The sequence below is a fragment of the Schistocerca gregaria genome, chromosome 3 (genome assembly GCF_023897955.1).
Source record: "Schistocerca gregaria isolate iqSchGreg1 chromosome 3, iqSchGreg1.2, whole genome shotgun sequence".
Lineage (NCBI taxonomy): Eukaryota > Metazoa > Arthropoda > Insecta > Orthoptera > Acrididae > Schistocerca > Schistocerca gregaria.
Window position 1 is genome coordinate 931,612,821 of NC_064922.1, and position 20,673 is coordinate 931,633,493.

At 43.3% G+C, this 20,673-nt stretch overlaps 1 protein-coding gene across 1 annotated transcript in view; it reads left to right on the top strand.

Annotated features, from left to right (window-relative positions):
* LOC126355819 (serine-enriched protein) overlaps positions 1-20,673 on the top strand; it is a 238,020-nt gene that overhangs the window by 162,544 nt on the left and 54,803 nt on the right. The window lies entirely within an intron of this gene.

The window sequence follows — 20,673 nt, forward strand, 5'->3', positions numbered from 1 at the left end:
CATCTCCCAGAAAGACCACCCTCAGAACACCCTAAACCTACCTCCACGATCGTATCCATTCTCCAGCATGCTTCGCATACTACAGTAAACCTTGTTTCAATATATACACAGTAATGTTTCTTATACAATTGTGAATGCAGATTTGAAGAGTATAATTGGCGACTGTTGTGTTGTAAGAGTCACAACCAATAAGCAATTGTGTGTGTGTGTGTGTGTAGTGTCCACAACTGTAGTACTGTTTAGGTTACCTCTTTCTTTATATAGCACCACTTCCCCACCATCAGCTATCGGTGATTTCGCAGCTGCCAGAAACATCTGTCAGCTATATTGTTCCAAGCAGAACCCTAGAAAAGACAAGTATCGAATTTGTACCGTCAGTGGACGAAAGAAATGAATTTTCTGTTTCACGTCACTGAGGCACGAGGTAGAATCCTCTGACGAGTTTATGTCCATGTTTTCACTGTTTTAGCGCTTTACATGTCTCTAGACGTCTGGTGATGGATACAAACGTCTGTTCACTTTATAAAGGCAGTCCTCAAAATAAACAGGTGGGATGGAAAGTGCTACACCATGGACAAGTTGACTGAACGCTTCCGACATGGTATTACAGTATTAGCATGTCTGTGGGAAAAGTTGATAAAAATTTTATCCTTAACCGAGCTAATTTTCAGCAAGGAAAGAGTCTGCCTTACAGATAATGATGAGAGTAGATGGTGGCTGTTGAATGCGTGTAACGTTACTGGAATTTTCAGGAGACTAACGCAACACTGCACACCCAAAGGACGTGCATATACAGCTTATCAGCATGTTTCAAATATTGAGAATGATCGAGTCATTGCCATGGCCGACACAGGAGCATCGAACCGACAGAGTGCACAGACATTTAACTGTGTGCTATGACTGCAAATGGAGTGGTAACGAGATGACTTAAGGACAGCAGTGAGATCGAGGAGTAGGCATATGCCATTCCAGAAGGATTACACCAGTATCGAATTTGTACCGTCAGTGGACAAAAGAAATGAGTTTTTCCTTTTACATCACTGAGGCAAGAGGTATAATCCTCTGACCAGTTAAGACTGTACGACTGCCTCTGACGTATGACAGACAACTGGAATCAGCACATAAATCACATGTAAACTGTCGCTACAAACACACTGGGCGAGGTTGTGCAGTAGTCACAACACTGGAATAGCATTCGGGAGGACGAGGGTTCAAATCAGCACCCGATCATCCAGATTTAGAATTTCCGTGATTGCCATGAACAGCTACAGTCATTTTCCAAGATGGTTCCTGAGAAAGCGCACAGCCGATTTTCTGCCCCATCTTTGACACTGTCCGGCATTATCCTCCATCCCTGATGATTTCGGTGTCGCCAGGACGTTAAACCCCATTCTTCCTTCCTTCCTTTCACAACAAACAAACACGAACAGGTTACTGGAAACATGGTTGAGATCTCGAATGGTCCATGAGTCATTTATCGCTGGTACTGTGCCATAGACAACAGGGTGCCATAGACAACAGGGGCCTTCATGATGGACGCCACTTTCGCTGACGCTTGGAATATTTACATCACGAGTGTGTAATGAACCAAGCGATAATTGTTGTAAAAACTGCCTTTTCTTATCCAGATTGCAACTATTTTTCGGCTGTCTGATTTGGTTTTGATTATGGTGTTGAGTGCAACTCAACAATACAACATATGCATGGTCAAAAGCAGTCGGACCTGATAGCCGAGCGAGTTATCACACCGCTTCTGCGATTCGTGAAGGCACGCTTGCGCTTGATAGAATCTGCCTGGCGAATCAGAGATGAGAGCTCGTGCGAGGGCCTGATTGGTAGTGGTTTCTGGCGGTTTTCCACGTCCGATTAGGTGAACGCCAGGCTGCCTTCCACGTTCCGCCCAAGTTACTCTAATCGCAAACACTTTGAAAATATTTTCACACTTTCACATTGGATAACACTAGACGCAGGGGTGCAGGGAGGGGAGGGGGGAGGAGGGAAATGGTGGTGACAGGAAGGTTCAAATGGTTCAAATGGCTCTGAGCACTATGGGACTTAACATCTGAGGTAGTCAGTCCCCTAGAACTTAGAACTACTTAAACCCAGCTAACCTAAGAACATCACACACACCCATGCCCGAGGCAGGATTCGAACCTGCGACCGTAGCGGTCGCGCGGTTCCAGTCTGTAGCGCCTAGAACCGCTCGGCCACTCAGGCCGGCGGTGACAGGCAGGATATTTGACCACGCTCCTCTACTAACATTGCCAAATCCAGGCTAACATGCCGACCTTCTGAAGATAAGACCAGTAAAGAGGAGAATAAGATGGTCAAATTAAGAGTTATTGGCTACAAAAATCCGCATTCTACATAGACAAATGGGTCTCTATTTCTTGCTACGTCAGGGTTGTAAAAGCCTAAACGAATGACTTTCCATCCCTACCAGTAGGCTGGGCCACAACCACTACCACCTCCAGTCTATACCCCCTTACCTGGCGGTCTTCACCTATTGTCGCACTGGAAGAAACTGATTCGTCGCAAAATAAAATTTGCTACGTTCGTGCCATTGCTACACGTTAACATCGGCTCTGAACATAACGCTCCTGTCAAGAAACCTGAAACGCGACTAAATTTCATGTGAGAAGCCATTATCAACACATTCTTACTTTATACTTCATCAGACGTTGCCTGTTCTGAGACGCCACAAACTTGTATCCTGCCAATCTTCATCCGACGGAGTTCTCCTTTCCACAGCTTTCCCTACAGCTCCTATCTACATTGTTCTCACCTTCCCTCAGCTCCCAACAAATACACAAGTGGAAGATGATGAATAATTGTTCCTTAACAATTTTGCAGTTGAGATATAGATGAGGAAAATCTAATAACTAAGTATGCGTTCCAGCCACAGATTGCATGAGTGACCGAGTTAATTAATGAAGTTAAGACAGTGTTTGAAATCACCCTTTGCAGTTGTATCTAGTCGAATAATTCACATACCTGCGATTCCATAATAAAACTGAGTTCGGCGATGTTGTGCCAGACAACTCCCTGATGTTGGTTCCCGTAAAATTTTGTGGAAGAAAGTTTACAGTTGGAGCAGAGGCAGCAATTTATACTAACTTATGGGAAAAATAGCTCGTAGGTATAAATCTCCATTATGGATGACGTATTCTCAAGAAGCATGGCAGTATTTAAACTAAATTCCGAGTCATCGCTGTAGCTTTAAGATCAGTTAATAAAATGTCCTTCCGGCTATATTGGTCATTTGTACAAGACCAGGGTGTCAGATGATATTTCAGCGGGATAATACAAGGCCCCACACAAAATTTGACACCACAAAAAAGTATGTACTGCTCCTCGACTGGCCTGATAGAGCACGTCTAGGAGACGATGGGAAGAACCATAATTTCATCCTACACTCAAGTGAGCAATCTTCATGAATGGCGCAGAATGTGTTTCAGACATTGCAAGAAATTACTCGACCTTTCGAGGCTGTTCGCTTCGATGCCACAGCAAATACAAGAATGTATTCGCCCAGCTGGGGGCACACAACATACTGATGTTGATGGGTCAGTTCTGAATGGCCTGAATGTTTTATCATTCAGTACCCATTATGCGATGAACGCCACCACAAAGTCTGTTAAATATACGACTGCCGCCTCTGGATGTAACATTTTCCATTTCCGCCAGTGAAATTTTGGGAGTTGAGATCGAAGACAAAGCAGCTGTAAGAAAAATGGAAGACCGCCTCTGCAGTTGAGTACGTGTTATTATTTGTCTGTGAGGCACTGTATCCATCTTCAGACGTGGTACAATTGTTGCACAATGCAGCGGGGCGCGATGCAGCAGGCAATAAGTAAGTGACGCGACACTTCGACATTTCCTGGCCTGATAGACGATACACAAAATGCAAAATGGTTCAAATGTCTCTGAGCACTATGGGACTTAACATCTATGGTCATCAGTCCACTAGAACTTAGAACTACCTAAACCTAATTAACCTAAGGACATCACACAACACCCAGTCACAACGAGGCAGAGATAATCCCTCACCCCGTCGGGAATCGACCCGGGACCCCGGGCGCGGGAAGCGAGAACGCTACCGCACGACCACGAGCTGCGGACAGTCGATACACACCTCACCCGCTAGTCGACCAGGCGATGGAAGTCATGTTGTGGAAAAATTTAGCCTCTGACACGGCTAGATCTCTCTTCAGGACATACGGGGTGTGTCCGTAAGAGCGTATGGAAATGTAATAGGAGATAGAGAGTGCTCCACTGAACAATTTGAGGTAGGGAACCGGGGGTCAGAGAAGCCAGCTTAAGGAGATATGGAACCAAATTTGTCTACCGCTTTGCCTAGCATTACTCTTTTCCCGCTTATTTACAACCAACATGCGTACAAGTTTACACATACTGTTCTGTTTATTTACACGTATATTATTTACATCCTGCAAGGAAACAAGGAGAACGAGCCTGATTATTAGGAAGTCATGATACAGATTTTGTTTACTTTACTCGTCCATAAGATCGCTTTGTTGTAATGTATTTACGTTGTTCCATGATAGAACGTGCTACCATTGTTCAAATGTGTATGAAATCTTATGGAACTTAACTGCTAAGGCCATCAGTTCCTAAGCTTACACACTATTTAACCTAAATTATCCTAAGGACAAACAGACACACCCATGCCCGAGGGAGGACTCGAACCTCCGCCGGGACCAGACACACAGTCCATGACTGCAGCGTTTTAGATCGCGCGGCAGAACGTGCTACCAATCAACGACAGACCCATTCTTTACTCAGTCACTGACGTGGACCTTGTGTATGGGGAAGTACGTTGAACTGATCTCTAAGCTGAAAGGCTGTACAGGCAACGATTTCCTAACAGGCATCATCCATCACGAGTGTTTATTTCTCACGCTAGACGAACGCAGATACTGGTTCGTTAGAAAAAAGAAATGAGCGACCTGGTAACATGAGGACCAACCGCACACCCGATGTTGAAGAGCACACCCTGGAACGCATTGTTGCGGACCCCACTACAAGTACACTCCTGGAAATGGAAAAAAGAACACATTGACACCGGTGTGTCAGACCCACCATACTTGCTCCGGTCACTGCGAGAGGGCTGTACAAGCAATGATCACACGCACGGCACAGCGGACACACCAGGAACCGCGGTGTTGGCCGTCGAATGGCGCTAGCTGCGCATCATTTGTGCACCGCCGCCGTCAGTGTCAGCCAGTTTGCCGTGGCATACGGAGCTCCATCGCAGTCTTTAACACTGGTAGCATGCCGCGACAGCGTGGACGTGAACCGTATGTGCAGTTGACGGACTTTGAGCGAGGGCGTATAGTGGGCATGCGGGAGGCCGGGTGGACGTACCGCCGAATTGCTCAACACGTGGGGCGTGAGGTCTTCACAGTACATCGATGTTGTCGCCAGTGGTTGGCGGAAGGTGCACGTGCCTGTCGACCTGGGACCGGACCGCAGCGACGCACGGATGCACGCCAAGACCGTAGGATCCTACGCAGTGCCGTAGGGGACCGCACCGCCATTTCCCAGCAAATTAGGGACACTGTTGCTCCTGGGGTATGGGCGAGGACCATTCGCAACCGTCTCCATGAAGCTGGGCTACGGTCACGCACACCGTTAGGCCGTCTTCCGCTCACGCCCCAACATCGTGCAGCCCGCCTCCAGTGGTGTCGCGACAGGCGTGAATGGAGGGACGAATGGAGACGTGTCGTCTTCAGCGATGAGAGTCGCTTCTGCCTTGGTGCCAATGATGGTCGTATGCGTGTTTGGCGCCGTGCAGGTGAGCGCCACAATCAGGACTGCATACGACCGAGGCACACAGGGCCAACACCCGGCATCATGGTGTGGGGAGCGATCTCCTACACTGGCCGTACACCTCTGGTGATCGTCGAGGGGACACTGAATAGTGCACGGTACATCCAAACCGTCATCGAACCCATCGTTCTACCATTCCTAGACCGGCAAGGGAACTTGCTGTTCCAACAGGAGAATGCACGTCCGCATGAATCCCGTGCCACCCAACGTGCTCTAGAAGGTGTAAGTGAACTACCCTGGCCAGCAAGATCTCCGGATCTGTCCACCATTGAGCATGTTTGGGACTGGATGAAGCGTCGTCTCACGCGGTCTGCACGTCCAGCACGAACGCTGGTCCAACTGAGGCGCCAGGTGGAAATGGCATGGCAAGCCGTTCCACAGGACTACATCCAGCATCTCTACGATCGTCTCCATGGGAGAATAGCAGCCTGCATTGCTGCGAAAGGTGGATATACACTGTACTAGTGCCGACGTTGTGCATGCTCTGTTGCCTGTGTCTATGTGCCTGTGGTTCTGTCAGTGTGATCATGTGATGTATCTGACCCCAGGAATGTGTGAATAAAGTTTCCCCTTCCTGGGACAATGAATTCACGGTGTTCTTATTTCAATTTCCAGGAGTGTATTTATCGTATTGCACCTGAAATGGGCGCTGCTCATACTAGCGTGTGTCGAGTACTCCATGGATGTCAATTACTCCCATATCACCCACAACGAGTGTATGCAATTGTTGTGACTGGCTTTGCACCAAGAGTTGCATTGTGTCATAGTTGCTCCAAGAATGGATTGATCGACTATGTTGTTGCTGTGGCCTTCACTCCTGAGAGTGGTTTGATGCAGCTCTCCATGCTACTATATCCCGGCCAAGCTTCATCATCTCCCAGTACTTACTAAAACATTCATCCTTCTTAATCTGCTTCGTGTGTTCATCTCTTTGTCTCCCTCTACGATTTTTACCCTCCACGCGGCCCTCCAGTCCTAAATTTGTGATCCCTTGATGCCTCAGAACATGCCCTACCAACCGGTCCCTTCTTCTTGTCAAGTTGTGCCACAAACTCCTCTTCTCCCCAATTCTATTCGATACCTCCCCATTAGTTATGTGATCTACCTATCTAATCTTCAGCATTCTTCTGTAGCACCACATCGACCATATTTCCTCCAAATTGTGCTGTTTACTGACGAGGCCTCATCTGATCTTGATGGCATTTCGAACAGCGATGTATGGGATGAGGAAAATCCTAGCATTGTGGTAAGGTCACACTATCAAGACAGTTTTGCTGTGAATATCTGGGCCGGCTTTGTAGGCGACAATCTCATCGGGCCATATTTTCTACCTAGACATCTGAATGGTCACCTGCACTTCATGTCCGTGCAAAGAGTCCTACCTGAGTTGTTGGAGAACGTAGCCTAGGTTGTTCGTGAGAGGTTGTGGATACAGCACGAGGGTGTACCGCCTCACTTCGGTGTGGATGTCCAAAACCATCTCAGTGCTGTATTTCCTTGCCGGTGCATTGGATGGGGAGGTCCTATTCCACGGCCTGAGAGGTCACCTGGCGTGAATCTCCTTTATTATTTATTATGGGGATACGTAAGTCACTTGTCTATGAGAGCCAATAGATATGGAGATGGGACTAGTTGTCAGTATTGTAGCTGTCTGTGATACGATTCGTAACACGCCAGAAACGTCTTCGCCGATGTCATGATTGCATTGAGGTCGGTGGCCGTCAGATCCAGCATATTTTGTAAGACATAATTCATATGGTAAGTTCGTTCTGTCAGTGATGGTATTTGCATTTAAATGTTACTAATGGAAATAAAAAAGTACAGAGTAATGTGATTTTATTTCTATTATCTCCTCAAGCTGGCTTCTGCGATCTCATACATCCTACCTCGAATTGTTCTCTGGGGCATCTTCTATGTCCTGTTAAGTTTTTGTACGTCCTTACGGAAACACCTTGTATGTGGCTATACGTATCAATAATCACACTATCACGTGGTCTGCAATGGGAAAGGAGTTTGTTCCCATCACAAAATCAGAATAATCCAATACAGTAGTCGCTAAATCTTTTTGCTCAGCAGCCAAAAATGGCATTGTGGGGCGGCACCTCCTGTAACAATTGATCATTAATCAGTAAGCTACGCACATTAGCAATTTATGAGCCCTCAAGACACTAGCTATACTAAGGGCGCGTTAAGTTTTCCCCTGGTCCCTAAGTACCGACCGCTAAAAGTCGGCACCATTCGGAACACTTCGTGTCGACTGTCCCCCTGTTTCACACTGCTGCCAACATCAGCGACCCCAAAGTCGTGACACTGAAATTGCCTGATGGATGCACCGATCGTATTTGGCACTTTATAATTGATCGCAGTTTATCAAATAATTCACAGTGTAGTCGGTTTCGACTTTCTGCTTAATGATTTGAAGATGGCTGAAACCTGTAACACTATGTATTATGCTTGTACAATAAATTATCGAGCAAGCTGGGCATTTATTATGGAAGAATTAGCTCGGTAGGCTATTCACATGATAAGTTGTCACCTCCATAACTTTTTGAGATTGATCGAAAAAAAATGAAACTGTAAATGAAGTGGTTGGGGATACTCAGTAATCCCCCTCACCAACGGCAACCCAAGAGAAAATTGTTAAGGCTTTCGTGGCCACTTGTTGACAAACTGCCTATTGGCTTCTGTCTCGGGTTCTTCGGCCGACGTTCATCGAATGATTTTTCCGACGTTTCGCCAGCACGAGTGGCTGGCATTGCGCAAACATGGCGTAAAGACGATTTTCAAACCGACAAGGAAGATCAAAGAGTGTCTTAGATCGGTGAAGGAGAAAAGAGACCCACTTGCAATGTCGGGAATATACCATATACCATGCACATGCGGAAAAGTTTATATCGGAATGACTGGACGATCAATTAACACCAGGATCAAAGAGCATAAGCGACATTGCAGGTTGGCGCAGGTGGAGAAATCAGCCGTGGCAGAGCAGGCACTGAATGACACGGACCACGTAATAAAATTCGCCGACACGGAAGTTCTGGTTGTAGAGAAGCACTATCACACGCGCTTGTTCCGAGAAGCTGTAGAAATACAAAAACACGCGAACAGTTTGAACAAGAAAGAGGAAAGCCTTAAGGTTAACGAATCCTGGATTCCCGTAATGCAGGTAGCAAGAGGAGAGCCGCACCGGAAATGACCGAGGAGAAGCCCTCAGACGTTGGCGCGCCAGGTACATATAGTCTGTGGCCGCGAGCTCGGCTCTAGTTCACCACCGGCAATGGAGGGTGAAGCTTTGACAATGCCAGCCACTCGTACTGGCGAAACGTCCGAAAAGCCATTAGATGAACGCCGGCCGAAGAACCCGAGACAGAATCCAATAGGCAGTTTGTCAACCCAAGAGAAGATACGGATTCGTTACCTTAACTGCTACAAAACATTAACCGCTAAGTAATCCAAAATATCCCAATGTAAACTGGAGTTTCCTTTGAAATAATAATCAGGGGAGAAAGATAGAAAGATCTTGGATATCTTCGGGCATGTTCCACTCAGCATTTGGATAAATGTATTCATCCAATGGATTATTTACAGCTCATAGAATATATATATTGTATTCAGAGCTCACTCAGATAATTAACTAATTAATCAGTGTAACGCAGTTCACAATAAAGTGCAACGTGATGCTAGCCAATACGATGGCTAGTGTGTCAATTTTGATGCCTTCTGTGTCAAAAAATTCTCATTTGGTTCTACTCCCCAAGCAGAAAAACTATGGTAGTATCTTAGGAGTCGTGCCCTGCGCTTTTGTGACAGAAACGGCAATCTTGAAAGTGTCCAGCCGGCTAGATGAATCACTGATGTACAGCCGACAACATAAATTCGTCAGCAAGTCTGAAACTAAATTGCTCTCTGACGCTCCGACTCTAAAGAAGGTGGCGTCTCTTGCTTTTGCCTGCCGCAGCGCGCCCTGGTAGGTGTGTGTTTAGTTTGGCTCCTGTGTTCCCCTGTGTTGAATGTGTGTCTGCCTCCGTGTGTGTGCGTGTCTGCGCTGCCCTGTCGCTCGCTTCACATGTGGTTGACGTGTTGCTTGCCTTCTACCCACAGCGAGGCTTCTCCCAGCAACTGGCGCCAATCCAAGAGGTAATTACTGGAGGGGCGTCCTCGGCTGGCGGGGACGCAGCGACGGTACCAAAAGTGACGCCAAAACCAGGCCCTCTCTGGTCACCGGCGAACCACCAGTTACAGCCGCGTGGGGCAGTCGCTGCCCAGTGTGGCAGGCGTTAGCGATACGTTACACTCCACGTCTCAGACCGGTTTACAGCCGTTCATAGTCTCTGCATGTCAAGTTAAACCAGACATGGGCCGTACGGTTTCTATATGCGTGTGTTTTTACTTTCTACCTTCAGTTCTGTCCGTCTAACATACCAGCTTCCCAACGAGAATGGCATATCTTCCAGGAGGGAAACGACAGTGAACGCCAAGCTATTAAGACAGTCCATCTTTTGATTTGCAGCTCCTTGTATTGGCGGTGTTTGCAATTACAAGTTTTGGGATTTCAGGTCCGCTAGTAACGCAAAATCCCGCGTATCCCAATACCCAAACATGTTTCGGCACCACTGTGCCATCATCAGTGGGTTTTCGTTTATATTTATTGTGCAATATCAACATTTTTATTAGATGATTATAAAATTGTGTGCATTTTTAGTTCAAGCAACAGATCATTTCTTTTTGTAAATACCTTTATATTTGGTGAGCCTGAATTTTCTGGACCACTTTTGCGTTAATTATCCTAAAAATATTTAAACAGTTTGCACACGTCCAATTGTGCTGTCACTGGTCTCATGGTTCTAGGAAGTATCTGTTGTGGAAGGGGAAGCTTTGTAGGTAAACTCTAGTAACGAGTTCCAAATGTTGTAGAAACTTAAATGTCTTTCCTGTGTTACCTCTTATTGGATATCGAGTAGAGCAAAATAGAAATTATTTTTCCTTTGGATACCCACTCTCAGCCCGCTTAAGATACATCAAGGAAGAGTGAGTATGCATTAAACATCATAGTTCCTGCTTACTACCGTCACAAATTTTTAAAAATTTTTTTTGTAATAAATAATGCTAAATTCACATTTTAAACCAAATAAAAAATAAAAAAATGTAAGGAATGAAATAATTTTTGACAGTCGTAAAGGGAAATGGCCATATTTAATAATGACGTGCAAAAAATGTTCAAATGTGTGTGATATCTTATGGGATGTAACTGCTAAGGTCATCATTCCCTAAGTTCACACACTACTTAACCTAAATTTTCCTAAGGACAAACACACACACACACCCATGCCCGAGGGAGACTCGAACCTCCTCCGGGACCAGCCGTACAGTCCATTACTGCAGCGCCTAAGACCGTTCGGCTAATCCCGCGTGGCAATGACTTGAAGACTGTGGCTCTATTCGACGTTCTTTAAGAATGACGAGTTTTTAACGTCATTGTGTCATTAAAATACTGAGCACAATCTCAGAGTGGCCAAAATCTGGGGCAGGAAGTCAGTACTCTCACATATCAAGAAAATCCTCACGTTTCCCTTAACTGATTTGTACCTCCGATTGCTGTGCTTTTAAATAACAAAGGAGGTCGGCAGAATAATTGTAGTTAGTGAAAGATACATTTATACATAGTATATTTAGATGTGCCATCAGCTGCTATTAGATTCAATCTACATGGACCACTTTCTGGCACCTGATAATGATGAACAAATTAGACCATGATGTCAATATCAAGTCAGTAAAATTTATAAAAATAATTTAATTAAAATTCTTAGAATATATTTCCTGAACCGTAGATCATACCGAGGTAGAGTTGATTGCGCGCCTCACCGATACAGATGGCCATAATGTAGCTGCAACTTATATTGGAAGAGACCAGACGAATATGTAGTTGTGAAGAGAGGCATCAGCCTTTTCAGCTCTTGCAGAGGTAACTCTGGATCACTCACTGATCTAGATTTGCAACATTAACCTACATGTTAATGTTACAACGCAAAAATGGTAGAAGCCGACATCGGGGTGGATCAATTTTTGTTCCTTAGAAATGTTGGCACATGCGAGGCAAAACTGAGTCTACAGCTTATCATAGAAGATAGGTTAAAGAAAGTCAAACCTACGTTAATACCATTTGTAGACTAACGGAAACATTTTGACAATCGTAACTGGCATACTTTCTTTGAAATTCTGAGGGTAGCAGGGGCAAAACATAGGTAGCGAAAAGATATGCACAATTTGTGCAGAAGCTAGACGGCAGTGGTAACAGTCGAAGGGCGTGAAAGGGAAGCAGTGGCTGAGAAAGGACTGAGACAGGGCTGTAGTCTGTTCCCAGTGTTATTCAGTATGTACACTGAGCAAGCAGTAAAGGAAAACCTGGAGAAGAAATTAAAGTTTGGGAAGATGAAATAAAAACTTTGAGGTTTCTTTCAGAAACAGTAAATGACTTGGAACAGCAGCTAAACGGTGTGGTCAGTGACTAGATAGGACGATGTAAGACCAACATCAACAAAATCAAAACAGAATGAGTTTTTCACTCTGCAGCGGAGTGTGCACTGATATGAAACTTCCTGGCAGATTAAAACTGTGTGCCGGACCGAGACTCGAACTCGGGCAAAGGTCCCAAGTTCGAATCTCGGTCCGACACACAGTTTTAATTTCAGAGGAAGTTTTCAAAAGCAAAACAGTGTTAATGGAATGAAGCCAGACGTAGGAGGGAGATGCGTAAGGAATTGGATTAGCAAATGAGACACTAAAAGCAGTAGGTGAGGTATGCTATTTTGACAGTAAAATAAGTGATGATGGCCGAAGTGGAGAAGATATAAAATGTAGACTGGTAATGGCAAGGAAAGCTTTCGGTAGAAGAGAGGTTTGTTGGCATCGAATATAAAAGTACTTGTTGGCAAGCTTTGTACGAAAGTGAAATTTTGACGATAACAAGTTCAAACAATAAAAGAACAGAAGCTTTTGGAGATACAAAAGTGTACTGAAAATTGGACGGTAGATCGATAACTATGAGATGTTACTGGCCAGAGAAAAAATTTGTGGCATAACTTGAATAAAGGAAACGGCTGGTTGACAAGGCCCGTTCTCAGACATCAAGGAATCGTCGGTTTGGTATCGGAGGAATCGTGGGTAAAAAAATGTAAGAACAGACGAAGAGACGTATACAGTAAACAGGTTCGAATGGAAGTAGGTTTCAGTAGTTGTTCGGAGATGAAGAGGTTCGCAAAGAATAGAGTAGCTTGGAGAGCTACATCAGATCAGTATTTTGCCCGAAGCAACAACAACAATAACACCTTTTTGCACGTAACAGACAAGCGGTCGTTTTAGCATCATGCTTTCTGATGTATTAAGCATAGCTGCCGTAATACTGACTTAAACATGCAAACATCAGTATTCAAAGGTTACTTTTGATAATTATACACATCGGTACTCTCACTGAAAAGGCGGCATGTACACTTCTTGGCCTGTGAAGTTAATAGTATATAATAAGCATCATAAAAAGCCCTAATGTTGGTCGTATATTCCAATCGCAACATCCTTTTTAGGTAGAGTCCAGATGTATCCTGTGTGTTTGTGGCATATGGGGTATCTCTCCTAAGGGTCGTCAGGCGCAGTTTATCCGGTGTTGCGGCAGATATTTCGAGATTCATTTTTGCTACGTGTAGCTGCGTTCAGCCCAGACAAATACTGCTCATCACATTTTTCATGTGACACCGGTGTCAAAGGAAAGCGTCGGTTTGTTTCCAATTACAAATAAAACCACGTTTAAAGTGGAATTTTGCGCTGCCATTCGATAATGTGGTCCCAATTATTCCAGTGCGATGTTTCTTTTGTCGATGTGAATTAATGGGGACAGTAAAACACAAAGAATAACCATTGATCCAGGAGCGAAAACTTCGCCCTGGCCCATGCTGCCTACTACAGCCGTGTAGCACCGCTACACAATCGCTGGTTGAGTACTGATTATTCGTCGTGTTTTACTGTTCCTGGTGGTACATATCGATGAGATGAATGACGCAGTAGACTAATTTGTGACCGCTCTGTCTAATGGGCCCGTAAAATACCACACTGAAAAATCGTTTTATGTCTAATGGCAAACGAACCGACGCTTTCTGTCGACGCTGGACTTCGTATGGAAGGCGTGATGAGTACGGTTTATTTGGCCTGACTCCGGCTAGACGTTGCAAAAACGAAATTCAAATGCCTGCCGAAACACAGGAGAAAATGAGTTTGACGGCCAAGGAGAGAGACCCAGTATAATATAAATACTGACAGTTCTTAATCCTTTGTTGTTCTTTTCTCTTCTCTAGTACATCTTCGTTGTTTCACTATGTTTCTTGTCCTTTCTTCAGACAACTTTGTGCTAGTTTCAGTTGCCTTCCTCCGTTTTAGAGCCCTTCCAGTCATAAAATATTTTTCTTCATTTTCGTTATTTCTTTCCACACCTTTCCTAAATTCTTGAATTCAAATGATTGTTAATTTTATTTTCCTACGGTACTGGAAAATCTACTTGGTGAGGCTGTTGCCATCCGTCCTGTAAATACGCCCAAAAAAAATTAATCCTCTCTTCCTTATTCTTTCTGATACGTTATGCAATATATTACAAGAATTTTTATGATTTTATTTACAAGTTGTATAGTGTGACATTGACATTATGGTCTATTTTATTTATAATGATCAGATGCCAGAAAGTGGTGGATGAAAACCAGCGCAAGTAGCACATTTCAGTGAAATTTGTACAGCTGCGGATGGCGTGTGTAAACTTGTCTCTCATTCAACATATGATAGCTGTGCAGCATCACCTTGGAAAAAGTAAGAAATAAATAAAAGCTGCAGTTAGTTTGCTGAGGCCTTGTCATTCGATTTTATTCAGTATACCCCACGAATCTGTGACGTCATCTTCAGGTGGTTGGACGTAATACTGTCACCTGAAGATGATGTCACCTGTCAGTTGTATCCAACTCACATCACTTTGTGTTATAACGATGTTAGGGAATGGTGCTTTAAACCTCTAACGTCTTGCCAGGAGGGTAATAAATATCTGTGATTAATCGCGTATGATGAGCAAACGTAGCCAACCATTTCAAATTACTGTCATCATTCGGCGATTTACCCGTATGTATTTCATGTCTCGAGAAGTCATCATTTATGTTGATGCACTTTGTGAAACTAAGCAACTGGTGACGAGCACATGAGGATGGTAGGCGAGGCCAGCTTTCTTTGTATTACGCCCCTCCACGACATGACTTTGTGTAACTAGAACGCAAAATATGCACATCAAAAAATGTTTTGCATCACGCCGGTTGCCAAAACTCGTAAAGATAAACGTTGACTGTGGTTATTGTATCACAGACACGGTCCCTTTGACTTTTCAGAGATGTCACTAAACCCGCCCAAAAATGTAAACAACCATGCACGTGCAGCCCCTATTAGATGGAGGGGATCCGACAGCCTATCAGTTCCAGACATTCCACCAGAAAGGAGGTACACGGCTCTTCTTGTGTGTAGTTCAACCATGTGTAGACAGTCAATACCGCAGTCTGATCGCGTCCGCATTGTTACTTTGTGCCAGGAAGGGCTCTCAAGAAGGCACTTGTCCAGGTGTCTCGGAGTGAACCAAAGCGATGTTCGGACATGGAGGAGATACAGAGAGACAGGAACTGTCGATGACATGCCTCGCTCAGGCCGCCCAAGGACCACTAATGCAGTGGATGACCGCTACCTACGCATTATGGCTCGAATGAACCCTGACAGTAACGGCAGCATGTTGGATAATGCTTTTCGTGCAGCCACAGAACATCAGTTTACGACTCAAACTGTGCGCAATAGGCTCCATGATGCGCAACTTCACTCTCGACGTCCATGGCGAGGTCCATCCTTACAACCACTACACCACGCAACGCGGTGCAGATGGGCCCAACAAGATGAAGAATGGACCGCTCAGGATTGTCATCACATTCTCTTCGCCGATGAGTGTCGCATATGCCTTCAACCAGACAATCATCGGAGGCGTGTTTGGAGGTAATCCAGTCAGGCTGAACACCTTAGACACACTGTCCAGTGAGTGCAGCAAAGTTGAGGTGCCTTGCTGTTTTGGGGGGGCATTATGTGAGGCCGACGTACGGCGCTGGTTGTCATGGAAGGCGTCGTAACGGCTGTACGATACGTGAATGACATCCTTCGACCGATAGTACAACCATATCGGCAGCATACGGGCGAGGCATTCGTCTTCATGGATGACAATTCGCACCCCCGTCGTGCACTTCTTGTGAATGACTTCCTTCAGGATAACGACATCGCTCGACTAGAGTGGCCAGCATGTTCTCCAGACATGCACCCTCTACCTGGGGTAGATTGAAAAGGGCTGTTTATGGACGACGTGACCCACAAACCACTCTGAGGGATCTACGCCGAATCGCCGTTGAGGACTGTGACGGTCTGGACCAACAAGGCCTTGGTGAACTCGTGGATAGTATGCCACGACGAATACAGGCATGCATCAGTGCAAGAGGACGTGCTACTGGGTATTAGAGGTACCGGTGTGTAGACCAATCTGGACCACCACCTCTGAAGGTCTCGCTGTATGGTGGTACAACATGAAATGTGTCGTTTTCATGAGCATAACGAGGGCGGAAATGATGTTTATGTTGATATCTATTCCAATTTTCTCTCCAGGTTCCGGAACTCCCGCAACCGAGGTGATGCAAAATGTTTTTTGATGTGTTTATGTAACATGTTTGGATGGGTGGATTTAACCCTCACGCCCCCTCTTTCCCCTTAGATTCATTGAGATCTGGTCGATATTAATTATGATCAGTTTACAATAGTAAAAGAACGCTGGGAGTGAAAACGGGTTGATAGTGGTGAACCTCTCGAGAAACGAAGTACCGGACAAGTATTGTGCTCCGGGGATACGGAAACGCAATACATGATGATGATGCCAATTTTCTTACTAACAACACAGAAAAGTAATCCAATAGTTTCTCCCGAAAATCTTTATTTGTGAGTATACAGTGACTAACAGGCCCTAGTTGCCAATAGTCCTACGTACTTGAAGTTTCAGTATTGAGTCAAGTAATGTACAGAGACGATGTTCATGCTAAATTTCCTTTGCGATTAGAACAGTTGACTGTATAAGATCATCGGCTGGAGTTACATGCGGGCAGTGGTGTTTCCATGAGTAGAAGGGAAAACGTTTACTTACTGACGGCGGCACTACACTTCAAAGTGACAGAGATACGTGACAACATTTTTCAGTATGGTAACCGCGATGATTGCAACCATCATGGAGTTTCACAAACAAATGTTCTAGGAGGAATGGTCAGTATTCAGGTATATGATAGAAACGATCATTTGAAGCAACAAGTTGCACTAAACGTGGACTCTAAAATACGTATGTTAAGAGCCATGAACACTTGTTCATCTTCGCTACTGTGAAACACATCCATTTAATGAAGGCACATAGCGCCTAAGGTATACATTTTATAGATCATCTTTACCAGACTTTTCTGCTTCGAATGTCCGTTCCTGGCATGTCCATGAGTACTGATTGTTTCCCCTCGATACTGTATTAAAACTGTAATCATGAAAAGAATTTTGACATGTCTCGTGAAAGGCCTTTCCCAATAAATTATCGTTGGTAACTACCATATGTTTGTACTTTTTTCCTTTTTTTTGAAAGTAAGGTTTCCACATCACAATTGCGCTGAAGTTTTATTATCTGTACTAAATGTTGTCTGACGTATTTTTATTTTGAGTCGCACTCAGGTTGCACGTTAAATAACGTTGTATCATTGCTTCATTCAGTGGCACAAGTTTTATTTTTCATGGCAACTGGAGATATATTGCTTTTCAATGTTGGAAACGTTTCTAAAGAAACTCCTAAACCGATACCGAACGATATGCGAGTAACTTTAGAAGAATGAAAGTTGACCTGTGACTAGTTTTATCCTTCTTCGTAAATTATGTGATACATTGTCAAAAACGCTTTTGAAAGCAATGGTCGTGACAAAGCTACATCCACCTCAGAAGTCAACTGTTCTCATTCCGCGGAGAATGTGGATTTCTATTAGTTTAACTTTTCGAATTCATTTTGTTACATATAAAATGGGGAACTTAAAATAGGGCCAGAACAAGCAACACGATAGTACAGCAAATCTTCGGTGTCGATTGAAATACTGAGAACAGAAAGTCGTTTATCGCCATGCATCCTAGGATTCAACAGAACATGCTGTGTATTCCAGTACGACAAAATAAATTAAATCTGAGACGGTTATTTGGGAACAGATCTTACAACAACACCTAAATGGTCTTATTCTCATAAGAATACTATACAGCCTTAAAGGTTTTATCTGAGCAGCAGTAAATCAACAAATCAAAACGTTTCCAATGTTAACCACCGTCTCCAGTTGGCCGTGTTTCTATTTATTATTAGTGCTAACACTGCCTATTAATCTTGTACAGGATGCTTATACTGGTTCATCAGTTTCAAAGCTATTTCAAAGCTTTCCTTGATTCGCATGCGTAAGTATCTACTTCTTATTTGGTCTTTCCTTTTTGAAATACGCAGGAGATACTATCTAAAGCCAAAACATTGCTAGCCTCTATTTGAAAATGAAAGAAACGTACTTTATAGCAGCTAATGAAAGCACAGTGAGATACTATAGTTTCAACAAAGGCAAGGAGCGCGTACAAGTACACAGCCCACATTAGGAGAGGAACTGGTTTTGGTGTCACTTCCTCGTTATACTCTAATTCTTCTTTCCACTCTTTTTCTCGTTTCGTTTGACAGATCTCTGCACAACTGAGATGTTTGGCGGAGGAGCAAAGCTCATTGTCTGTGTGCCTCACGCGTTCTGGTCGCTACAGACAGCTTTGTGTGCGCGCATGTGGTTCCGACTGCATGAGGAACCTGCTTCAGTAACGTAGCAGCGTGTTTCTAAGCACATACGATTTTTAATATAGGTTTAGCGACTACTCTGTACACTTGAATCTACCATTTTTTTATAGCTGTAGCAGATGTATTCTTGGTACGATAAGAAAATGGCATACCGAAATGTCAGAGTTATTGTACCTTGAATACTATATTGTTACTGTACTTCATTATTAAACGTAGAAATAAATTTAGAGCTACTTTAAATATTTATAGGGTTCTAAAAAGGTTATTAAATTTGGGTGCCCTTTAACACAATACATGTAATCCGTGTACATACTGCTAACCAAAATTAACCAAAGAATGCTGCATGTCCAGTTACTTCATCACCACAAGTAGTGATAAAGTACGATAGATCCTTTCTATTTTCACTTCAGAGTCAAAAGTAGTTTTCAAGGGGTACAATAGATGAATTCTATTTTCATTAGTCCTTGGCACATTCAGTTATTAACTATCGAGATATGATAAACCTTCCATTAAGCACCATCAGTAGTAATTATGTAAAATTACTCTTTAATTTTGAATAATTAGTCGATTGTGTATGTTAGTATCGGAAAATATGTTTCGTAAAACTTTTTGCGTATCAAATGAAACCAAAACATTCAAGATATCTATTATTTTTAATGCGTAATTCAGAAATAAGTTCACCTCTAGGTCACGTTAAAGTAGTTGTCTATAAATTTTTAACAATCTCTTTTGTCATTAAATAATGTATTTCGTCTCTAATTGTAAAGAATTACAGAGATGTATATTGTAACCGCACACACACACAAACACACACACACACACACACACACACAAATACGCACATATATATACTAGAATTAATAATCACACTAATTGTACTTTAATACAATAGCTATTGGAGACACAGAATTAATAATCATACGTAATTCTACGTTAATAGGATAGCTATTGGAGGGACAGAGACTGATACAACTGCCTCTTCCACTGTAAGATACAAAAGAAAAGTACCGATAAAAATGCTCATCCTGTTCCAAAAGTGGATGTTGCGATTGTTTCAGAAAAATACTAAAATGTGTGTCTTTCCTACGGGTGCAGAGAGTTTATACTCATCATTTTACTCTTGACAAGCTAGTGCGAAATTTGATTAAAAAAAAAAAAAAAAACAGAATGGCCTTCATATAGAAAGAACGAAGTAAAACAAAAATAGTGATAGAACAGTTTTTGGAACAACCAACCCCTTCTATTACCTAGAATTCATGGACATAGAAATTAAGCTTAGGTTATGTGAGGCAGGTGTGCGGTACAGCTAATAGAAACCTTAAAAACAAAACTAAGAAAGATCCTCAAACTAAATTCAGTTCCCACACTGCTCTGTGGAAGCCACATCTGGATGTTTACCACTAAGTAAGTAATCCGCATTCAGGCATAAGAAACGAAATTCCTGAGAAGAGTTAAAGATTAAACAATAGAAGACAGACGATGGAATCAAGATATTAGAGGAAACTAAAAAAATATCTAAATGATAAAATTCTAGGTTACCCTAGGTGCCGGAGCAGATAATTTTACTTAATACTTGAAAAGGAGAAGGAGAAGAAGAAGAGGTCAGTTTCTCTACGATTTTCTGTTTGTGAATAACATAACTAGTTAATAGCTAAATTAACGTTTGGAACGATACATGATTCCCATATGTAAAGGCATCGAAAGAGTCGTGAGGCTTACATCAAAGCTTGGAAGATGACGTTCAGTGGCCCATTATTTTAAACCTCTTCACGTTTAAGGGAAAGACGCAGATTCTAATTAGAGACAGTTCTTTCGTCGACTATTTATTCAACTGTTAAAATATTATCCATAATATGACTTTAAAACGTAATATGAAATATTAGATGAAACAT